Source organism: Arachis stenosperma, chromosome 7 (assembly GCF_014773155.1).
Source record: "Arachis stenosperma cultivar V10309 chromosome 7, arast.V10309.gnm1.PFL2, whole genome shotgun sequence".
NCBI classification, from domain to species: Eukaryota; Viridiplantae; Streptophyta; class Magnoliopsida; order Fabales; family Fabaceae; genus Arachis; species Arachis stenosperma.
This window is the reverse complement of record NC_080383.1, coordinates 64,982,190-64,993,413: the sequence shown is the minus strand read 5'-3', so window position 1 is coordinate 64,993,413 and position 11,224 is coordinate 64,982,190. Positions and strand designations below refer to the sequence as shown.

Genomic DNA, 11,224 nt, shown 5'->3' with positions numbered 1-11,224 from the left:
TTTTTGATAATTGTGATGTTTCTTTTCAATCTAAGTCGGTATATCGCGCCTTTCTCTGATCTGCTGTAATTGTTCGGAAGGCTGAGCCTGTGATGGCTCAGGTCGGTTTGCTAGATAAGAAGCTCCGTCATTCCCAAGATGATGTGGCCAAGTTGAAAGAGCAGCTTGAGGTTGCTGAAGTGGTGAGAGAGAAGGCGGTGAAGTCTTCCGAGGAAGCTAGAGCTGAGATCCTTTGACTTTCTGAGGTTGAGACTTCACTTTTATCTTAGCTAGGTGTGGAGCGGCAGCGAGCTTCCGATGCAGGTTCTCAAGCTGTCGTGCTTCTTGGGGAGGTTGAGGTTTTGAAGGCCGAAGTTGCTGCTCTGAAGAAGGAGAAGGTGGAATTGCTGGCTGATGCGAAGGGTGCGATTGTGGCTACCGAGGAGACGATGAGGGCTCAGGCTTTAGTGCTGGCTCCGGGTGTGGACGTGTCTATGATGGGTGCTTTCAAGACCGTCCGTGATGGCCAGATCGTCGACCTTGAGTAGTTTTTTGTTATATCTTTTTATGTTGGTTTATTTGGACTTGTTAGTTTTATTTTGGATGTTAGTTGGCCCTGAGGCCGTGTATTTTGGTATGTTTTGAACTTTTTATGCCATTATGAACGTTTTTTTCTTGACTCGCGTGGTTGTGGCCATTCAGGCTTTTCCACTTTTCGAGCCATTTTATGTTTTTAAGCCGTCGTGACTTAGGGCCTTTGGTAGGCCGTTTGATAGTGTTTGAGGATATCCGTTTGTTAGGCCCCGAGGGTGATCAGTTCTCGGTGTTGGCCGTTTTGTTTGTTTCACCTTTATAGTGGTATTGGCAAATGTATTTTTGTAAAAGTTGAATTTTATTAAGTTCAGGCCTCGTTAAAGCCCTCCGTTTATAGCGGGAAAGAGTACCCGAGATTGACACTTGTGCGAAGTGTGAAAGAAAAAAAAATTATGAGAACGAAAGTAGTACATAAGAAAGAAAAAAAGGGAAATAAGGTAAGGGATTTCCTGGGGGGTCAGTCTAAGTGTAGTATCGTCGCAAGTTGGCGGCGTTCCATGTCCTTGGGATTTCGTCGCCGTTAAGTTGTTCGAGCTTGTACGCTCCCTTTCCGATTACAGCCTTGATTCTGTATGGTCCTTCCCAATTGGGGGTGTGATGAATTGAATTCTTGCGCGGTCTAGAATTTTCACAAAATAAATCCTTGTTGCAAGTATAGCTTCTAAACCGGCAAGGAATCCCTTTCGTACAAAAGTTTGGTTGTCACAAGTACAAACCCCTAATAAATAATAACCGAAGTATTTAAACATCGGGTCGTCTCTCAAAGAATTGCAGGGAAGTATTCTTATTATTGGTTATGCAAAGGTATATTTTGGGATTTTTAAAAGGCTTGAACAAGTAATTTAATTGATAAGAAAAATAAATTAATAATTAATAAAAACTATTGGCAAGGTACAAGAAATTGAAGTCTTATCCTAGTTATCCTTATCAGGTGTGATGAGAATTGGATTCTGCTCCCACTTTAGTTAACCTTTATTAAATAAAGGAAAGTCAAGCGGACTAATTAATTTTATCCTCAAGTCCTAGTCAACTCCTATGGAAAAACTAGAGTTATTGGAGTACAAATTAATCAGCAAGGAATTCCAATTCCAATCAACAGCTGAGTTTGATAACTCAAGTGTTACTAATTACTCAACCAAAGCTAAGAGTGTAAAAAGCTAAATTAAAATCATAAATATGAAATACCTCAAATTGCAATAAATAGAAAATCAAATTAAATATGAGAATTCATAAATCAAGTAATAGAATAAATAAAAATAGAAGAGAAACCAAAGTAAAGGAACATTGAACTTGGAATGAAGAAATCATAGCCTAATCCTAATAAAAATCCTAAATCTTAAGAGAGAGGAGAGAGCCTCTCTCTCTAAAACCTACATCTAATCCTAAAATTATGAATTATCAGCTTATGCTAAGTATGAATTGAGTCTCTGCATGTTCCCTGGCTTTATTCTGTGTTTCTGGACCGAAAACTGGGTCAAAACGCGGCCCAAAATCGTCTCCAGCGTTTCCTGAATTTTCTGCCGATTGCGCATGTCACGCGTACGCGTCGGTCATGCGTACGCGTCGTTTGACGATTTTCCTCTCCACGCATGCATGTCAGGCACGCGCTCACGTCGATTGCGCGAACTCCATTCCACGCGTACACGTCAAGCACGCGTACACATCACTGTGATTTTGTCCAAATCACGCGCACGCGTCAGCCATGCGTGCGCGTCACTGTTCGCTGGTTGTCTCCTAATGAGCCGATATTTTATACGCTTTTTGGGAGTAATTTCATGTAGATTTTAGTGTGTTTTAGTTAGTTTTGAGTATATTTTTATTAGTTTTTAGGCAAAATTCATATTTCTAGACTTTACTATGAGTTTGTGTGTTTTTCTGTGATTTCAGGTATTTTTTGGCTGAAATTGAGGGAGCTGAGCAAAAATCTGAATCAGGCTGAAAAAGCACTACTGATGCTGTTGGATTCTGACCTCCCTGCACTCGGAATGAATTTTTTGGAGCTACAGAAGTCCAATTGGTGCGCTCTCAATTGGGTTGGAAATTAGATATCCAGGGCTTTCCAGCAATATATAATAGTCCATACTTTGCGCGAAGATAAACGATGTATACTGGCATTTAACACCAGTTCCATGTTGCATTCTCGCGTTCAGCGCCAGAAACAGGTTGCAAGTTGGAGTTCAGCGCCAGAAACAGGTTACAACCTGGCATTGAACTCCAGAAACAGCCCAGGCATGTGAGAAGCTTAATTATCAGCCCCAGCACACACCAAGTGGGCCCCAAAAGTGGATTTCTGCACTATTCATCTTAGTTTACTCATTTTCTGTAAACCTAGGTTACTAGTTTAGTATTTAAACAACTTTTAGAGACTTATTTTGCATCTCATGACATTTTAGATCTGAATTATATACCTTTTGACGGCATGAGTCTCTAAACCCCATTGTTGGGGGTGAGGAGCTCTGCAGCGTCTCGATGAACTAATGCAATTATTTCTGTTTTCCATTCAAACACGCTTGTTCCTATCTAAGATGTTCATTCGCGCTTCATTATGAAGAAGGTGATGATCCGTGACACTCATCACCTTTGTCAATCCATGAACGTGTGTCTGACAACCACATCTGTTCTACATTAGATTGAATGGGTATCTCTTAGATTTCTTAATCAGAATCTTCGTGGTATAAGTTAGAATTCATTTGCAGCATCCTTGAGAATCCGAAAGGTCTAAACCTTGTCTGTGGTATTCTGAGTAGGATTCAAGGATTCGATGACTGTGACGAGCTTCAAACTCGTGATTGTTGGGCGTGATGACAAACGCAAAAGGATCAAGGGATTCTACTCCAACATGATCGAGAACCGACAGATGATTAGCCGTGCTGTGACAGAGCATTTGGACCATTTTCACTGAGAGGATGGGAAGTAGCCATTGACAACGGTGATACCCTACATACGGCTTGCCATGGAAGGAACCTTGCATGTTTGAAAGTGAGAAAGCATTATGTTACAGGAATTTAGAAGACAAAGCATCTCCAAAACTCCAACATATTCTCCATTACTGCATAGTAACTATTTATTTCATGCTCTTTTATCTTTTACAATCGAGGCTAAAGAATCCTATTGGTATCTTGACTAAGATTAATAAGATAACCATAGCTTGCTTCAAGCCAACAATCTCCGTGGGATTCAACCCTTACTCACGTAAGGTATTACTTGGACGATGATAAACCCATATTTTATGATATATTTTATGCTTAATCTGAGTGATTTATTCAATCCTTCACCCACTTATTCATATTAATTGTATGGTTTTACTTCTCCTTCCTTAGTATGTGATGTATGTGAAAAACATGTTTCCTATGCTTTTAAATTAATTATTTTAATCACCTTTAATTCCATTCGATGCCGTGATTAGTGTGTTGAGTAGTTTCAGATCTTCTAAGGCAGGAATGACTTAAAGGATGGAAAAGGAAACATACAAAAATGGAAGGAAAGTGCAAAATGGAGTTTCTGAAGGAACTGGCATCCACGCGATCGCATGGACGACGCGATCGCGTGCCAGAAGCGAAGAGGCAACGACGCGGCCGCATGACTGACGCAACCGCGCGACTTGAGCAAATCGCATACGACGCGGATGTGTGACCAACGCGACCGCGCGACAAGGAGAAATCCGAATGATGCGACCGCGTGACCCACGCGGACGCGTGACAGAGGCCACGCACCAGAAATTGCAGAAAATGCTCATAGCGGATTTTGAAGCCTTTTTGGCCCAAATCCAAATCCAGAAGTCATAGACCAGAGGTTATGAAGTGGAGGAATGCATCCATGGGGAGAGACTCGGAATTTTCGGTTACTTTTCCATGATTTAGATCTAGTTTTGAGAGAGGTTCTCTCCTCTCTCTCTTAGGATTAGAATTTAGGATTTCTCTTAGTTTTACGAGTGACTCTCAATCACAGGTTCTTTATTTTTATTGAATTTATGAACTCTTCCATGTTACAGATTACTCTTTTAAATTAATGTTATTTGAGGTATTTCAGTTTAATATTGCTTTCTTTTATTTACATGATTATTACTTCCCATCTAAAAGTATTTTTATTCCAGCAGCTTCAATTTCCTTTCCTTTTGGTCTTGGTTAAATAATTGGTAACTCTATAGTTATCAAACTCATTATTGATTGAAAATTGGATTTCTTCATTTCATTAATTCATATTCCAATAACTCTAGCCTTTCCCAAGGAAAGACTAGAACTTGAGGATTTGAATTAACTCATCCATTTAACTTACCTTCATAGTTAGAGGTTAACAAGGTGGGAGAAGAATCCAATTTCCTTCATAATTGATAAGGATAACTAGGATAGGACCTCCAGTCTTTATACCTTGCCAAGAGTTTATTTTACTGTTAATTTATTTTATTTGTTATTTAAATATGCTTGTACCCATTGCCCAATTTTCAAAAACCCCAATTTTACCTTTTTCATAGCCAATAATAAGAACATACCTCCCTGCAATTCCTTGAGAAGACGATCCGAGGTTTAAATACTCGGTTATCAATTTTAAAGGGGTTTGTTACTTGTGACAACCAAAACGTTTGTACGAAGGGATTTCTGTTGGTTTAGAAACTATATCTACAACGCGACTAGTTTTGTAAAATTCTTTACTAGCAAAAATCACAACGTCAAAATGGCGCCGTTGCCGGGGAATTGTAAACGTGTGCCTTGTTATTGGTTATTGTAAATATTTTTCAAAAAAAAAAATATCTTTCTTTTACGTGTTTATTTGTTTTCTCTTTTTCCCCCTTATTTCTGATAGCTACTATGAATTCTCACCCCTCTCGCTTTGAGTTCAGTTCTAACTTTGTTGAAGGAAATAGAAATCACAGTAGGAATATGCATCAAGGTCAGACCAATCAAGGATGGATAGAGTCAAAAGGATATAATCAACCCTTTAGACAACAACACCCTCCAAGATATCATGGACAACGACCATTCTACAATGCATACCCAGCTGTGGACAACCTTGTAACTACCAACAAGCCCCACCCCGTGCCTATAAACAATCCTCTCAACATGACCTCGAACCACCACACTCACAAGCTTCTTTTCGCCATTCGCCACCATACGATCCTTATCCGCCCCAATACCAATCCAATTACTTCCAAGAACCACCACTCCCCCATACGCATTACCCATATCCATCAAAGTCAAAATCACAGGTTAGCCTCGAAGAATCAATGAAACAGTGCACTGCAATCCTTCATCAACTGGAACAAGCAATGATGGAGAAGTTAAAGCAATTATCTTCTGGACGTTCAGCCCCTCAACAGACCCCCATGGCTTTATGTGGAGAATCCAATGAGAAACGCAGTACCGAGGAGACGCTGGTAGCTCCAGTGAATAGCATAGAGCATAACTTCGCACCAGAACAAGTAGAGAAAGCCGTCATTGCAGAAGAAGAAGAGTCAGTTGTTGTGGAGAACTCTGTCAAGGATGTTACAATTGACGCTGAGGAGGATTTTGCACCGCCTCCACTACAAATATCTTATGAAGAACTGAACGGAATAACCCATGACACAGGTTTCCTTGATGATGATGATCACGAGACCTATTCTCTTAGCAGCGAACTTACATCCACAAGTGACTTCTTTGAGACAGAAGAATCTTCCCCGAGTAAATATGAAGATGATGCTAAGGTAGATCTTTCTCAACCTCCAATATATGACTTGAGCGATGATGAGGGAGAAATTGAAGACTCTGATCAAGAGATGGTTGAAGTGGAAGAATTTACAGAAGATTATAAGGGAGTAGAACTTACAAAACCACTGGAAACACCCATTCCAAGGCCGTTACCGTCCACCACAAACTGCAAGTGGGCAAAATCCTTGTCTTTTATCTTCAATATTCCACTTGAATATGGTTTGCTTGAAACAGATGGCCAGCTTAGAGCTCTCTGCAGCTTTTAGAATAAAAGGGAAATGGCTCATACTCAGAGCCAGAGCACAAGGTTCAATAAGGTTCCACACGTCAACTCGAAGTGCAAGGATTAGTATCATGCTCAATTGAATGGATCACGGAGAACGTTTGGCCACCGTGGTGAGAATTTAATTTCCAAACCGCCCAGATGGAAAAGTATAGATCACAACGAAAGCGGATTTGGAACCAGAGTTTGGGATCCTGGAAAATATTCTGATATTCATCACCCCGGGAGCCTGAAAGTCTGTTTGAAGCTGCTCAGAAGCTTCACATGCCTAGTTTAGGACCCCGGAGGCCATTAGCATTCCAAGCATTGGTGGAGATTTCTGGATGAATTTAAACACAAGCCGCCATAACAGGAAGCTCAACTAACATCCAACTTAAGGACTTTAACCAAAAGTGCTAGGTGGGAGACGTGATGAGCGGATAATTTATACGCTTTTTGGCATTGTTTTTAGGTAGTTTTTAGTAAGTTCTTGCTACTTTTAGGGATGTTTTCATTAGTTTTTATGTTAAATTCACATTTCTGGACTTTACTATGAGTTTGTGTGTTTTTCTGTAATTTCAGGTAAATTCTGACTGAAATTGAGGGATTTGAGCAAAACTCTGAAAAAGGCTGACAAAAGGACTGCTGATGCTGTTGGATTCTGACCTCCCTGCACTCGAAATGGATTTTCTGGAGCTACAGAACTCCAAATGGCGCGCTCTCAACGGCGTTGGAAAGTAGACATCCAGGGCTTTCCAGAAATATATATAGTCCATACTTCATTCGGAAATTGACGACGTAACTTGGCGTTGAACGCCAAGTTCATGCTGCTGTCTGGAGTTAAACGCCAGAAAAACGTCATGATCCGGAGTTGAACGCCCAAAACACGTCATAACTCGGAGTTCAACTCCAAGAGAAGCCTCAGCTCGTGGATTGATCAAGCTCAGCCCAAACATACACCAAGTGGGCCCCGGAAGTGGATTTATGCATCAATTACTTACTCATGTAAACCCTAGGAGCTAGTTTATTATAAATAGAACATTTAACTAATGTATTTGATGTCTTTGATCATTCGGTCTTGTGACCACATGGGGGCTGGCCATTCGGCCATGCCTGAACCTTTTACTTATGTATTTTCAACGGTGGAGTTTCTGCACACCATAGATTAAGGGTGTGGAGCTCTGCTGTACCTCAAGTATTAATGCAATTCTATTTTCTTTTATTCAAATCTCTCTTATTCTTATTCCAAGATATTCATTTGCACCCAAGAACATGATGAATGTGATGATTATATGACCCTCATTATCATTCTCACTTATGAACGCGCGTGATTGACAACCACTTCCGTTCTACATGCAACAGAGCTTGAATGTGTATCTCTTAGATTTCCCAACAGAATCTTCGTGGTATAAGCTAGATAGATGGCGGCATTTATGAGGATCCGGAAAGTCTCACCTTGTCTGTGGTATTCCGAGTAGGATCCTGAGAATCCGGAAAGTCTAACCTTGTCTGTGGTATTCCGAGTAGGATTCCGGTAATGAATGACTGTGACGTGCTTCAGACTTGCAAGTGCTGGGCATTAGTGACAAACGCAAAAGAATCAAGGGATTCTATTCCAATAGGCGCGGGAACCAACCAGTGATTAGCCGTGCTGTGACAGAGCGCGTGAGCGTAGTTTTCACTGCGAGGATGGGATGTGGCCTTCGGCCAGGTGATGCCTCCAGACGATTAGCCATGCGAGTGACAGCCGCAAAGGACCATTTTCCCGAGAGGATTGAAAGTAGCCATCGTCGAACGGTGAACCCCTATAGACAGCTTGCCATGGAAAGGATTAAGAAGGACTGAGTTGAAGCGGGAGAATAGCAGGCGTCCTTGAGCATACAGTATCTCCATTCGCTTGTCTGAAATTCCCACCAAATGAATCTGCATAAGTATTCTATCCCTTTTTATTTTCTGTTTATTATTTATTTTAGAAAATCCATAATCAATTGGTTTAATCTGCCTAACTGAGATTTACAAGGTGACTATAGCTTGCTTCATACCAACAATCTCTGTGGGATCGACCCTTACTCACGTAAGGTTTATTACTTGGACGACCCAGTACACTTGCTGGTTAGTTGAACGGAGTTGTGAATTCAGCCAGTGCCATAATAATGATTTCATACAAAATAGTTAGAACATGGATTACAAATTCGTGCACCAAGTTTTTGGCGCCGTTGCCGGGGATTGTTCGAGTATGGACAACTGACGGTTCATCTTGTTGCTCAGATTAGGTAATTTTCTTTTCAAAAATCTTTTTTTCAAAATTTTTCTTTTATTTTTCGTTTTCTTTTAAACATTATTTTCGAAAAAAATTAATAAAAATACAAAAAAATCATAAAAATAAAAAATAATATTTTGTGTTTCTTGTTTGAGTCTTAAGTCAATTTTTAAGTTTGGTGTTAATTGCATGCTTTAAAAATTTTTCTTGCATTTTTTCGAAAATTCCATGCATCCATAATGTTCTTCATGATCTTCAAGTTGTTCTTGATAAGTCTTCTTGTTTGATCTTGATGTTTTCTTGTTTTGTGTCTTTTCTTGTTTTTCATGTGCATCTTTGCATTAATGTTTTCTAAGCATTAAAAATTTCTAAGTTTGGTGTCTTGCATGTTTTCTTTGCATTAAAAACTTTTCAAAATTATGTTCTTGATGTTCATCATGATCTTCAAAGTGTTCTTGGTGTTCATCTTGACATTCATAGCATTCTTGCATGCATTCATTGTTTTGATCCAAAAATTTCATGCATTAAGTATATTTGTTGTTTTTCTCTCTCATCATTAAAAATTCAAAAATAAAAAAAATATCTTTTCCTTATTTCCCTCCAAATTTTCGAAATTTTGGGTTGACTTGGTCAAAAATTTTCAAAATTAGTTGTTTCTTACAAGTCAAGTCAAAATTTCAATTTTAAATATCTTATCTTTTCAAAATCTTTTTCAAAAATCATATCTTTTTCAATTTTTTATAATTTTTGAAAATTTCAAAAATCTTTTTCAAATTATTTTCAAAATCTTTTTCTTATCCTTATTTTCGAAAATTAGCTAACAATTAATGTGATTGGTTCAAAAATTTGAAGTGTGTTACTTTCTTGTTAAGAAAGGTTCAATCTTTAAGTTCTAGAATCTTATTTTGTAGTTTCTTGTTAGTGAAGTAAATAATTTTAAAAATTTTTGAATTAAATCTTTTTATCTTTTTCAAAAATTTTATCTTTTTCAAAATTTGATTTTAAAATATCTTATCTAACTTACTATCTTCTTATCTTTTTCAATTTTGATTTCAAATCTTTTTCAATCAACTAACTAACTTTTTGTTTGTTTCTTATCTTTTTCAAAACCACCTAACTACTTTTCCATCTTCTATTTTCGAAAATATCTCTCTCTTTTTCAAAAATTATTTTTAATTAACTAATTGTTTCATGTTCAATTTTAATTACATTTTATCTCTAATTTTCGAAAATTACTAACCTCTTTTTCAAAAATTAATTTCGAAAATCCCCTTCTCTTTTCTTCTTCTATTTAATTATTTAATTACTAACACTTCTCTTCACCTCTCTTCATCCAAAATTCCGAATCTCCTTCTTCATTCTTCTACCCCTTTCTTTTTCTACTAACATAAAGGAATCTCTATACTGTGACATAGAGGATTCCTCTTTCTTTTCTTGTTTTCTTCTCTTTCATATGAGCAGGAACAAGGATAGAGGCACTCTTGTTGAAATTGATCCAGAACCTGAAAGGACTCTGAAGAGAAAATTAAGAGAAGCTAAACTACAACAATCCAGAAACAACCTTTCAGAAATTTTCGAACAAGAGAAGGAAATGGCAGCCGAAAATAATAATAATGCAAGGAGAATGCTTGGTGACTTCACAAAGCCAACGTCCAAGTTTGATGGAAGAAGCATCTCCATTCCTGCCATTGGAGCCAATAACTTTGAGCTGAAACCTCAGCTAGTTGCATTAATGCAACAAAACTGCAAGTTTTATGGACTTCCATCTGAAGATCCTTATCAGTTTTTTACTGAGTTCTTGCAGATCTGTGAGACTGTAAAGACGAATGGAGTTGATCCTGAAGTCTACAGACTCATGCTTTTCCCTTTTGCTGTAAGAGACAGAGCTAGAGTATGGTTGGATTCACAACCCAAGGATAGCCTGGACTCATGGGATAAGCTGGTCACTGCCTTCTTAGATAAGTTCTTTCCTCCTCAAAAGCTGAGCAAGCTGAGAGTGGATGTTCAAACCTTCAAACAAAAAGATGGTGAATCCCTCTATGAAGCTTGGGAAAGATACAAGTAGCTGACCAAAAGATGTCCATCTGACATGTTTTCAGAATGGACCATATTAGATATATTCTATTATGGTCTCTCTGAATTTTCGAAAATGTCATTGGACCATTCTGCAGGTGGATCTATTCACCTGAAGAAAACGCCTGAAGAGGCTCAAGAGCTCATTGACATGGTTGTAAATAACCAGTTCATGTACACTTCTGAGAGGAATTCCGTGAACAATGGGATACCTCAGAAGAAAGGAGTTCTTGAAATTGATACTCTGAATGCCATATTGGCTCAGAACAAAGTGTTGACTCAACAGGTCAACATGATCTCTCAAAATTTGAATGGATTGCAACATGCATCCAACAGTACTAGAGAGGCAGCTTCTGAAGAAGCTTATGATCC

At 38.6% G+C, this 11,224-nt stretch overlaps 1 non-coding gene across 1 annotated transcript; it reads right to left on the bottom strand.

Moving 5' to 3' along the window:
- Positions 1-10,766: 10,766 nt before the first annotated feature.
- LOC130942687 (small nucleolar RNA R71) lies at positions 10,767-10,870 on the bottom strand. The gene has a single exon (XR_009071250.1). It is a non-coding gene; the product is annotated as a small nucleolar RNA R71 (small nucleolar RNA).
- Positions 10,871-11,224: the final 354 nt, after the last annotated feature.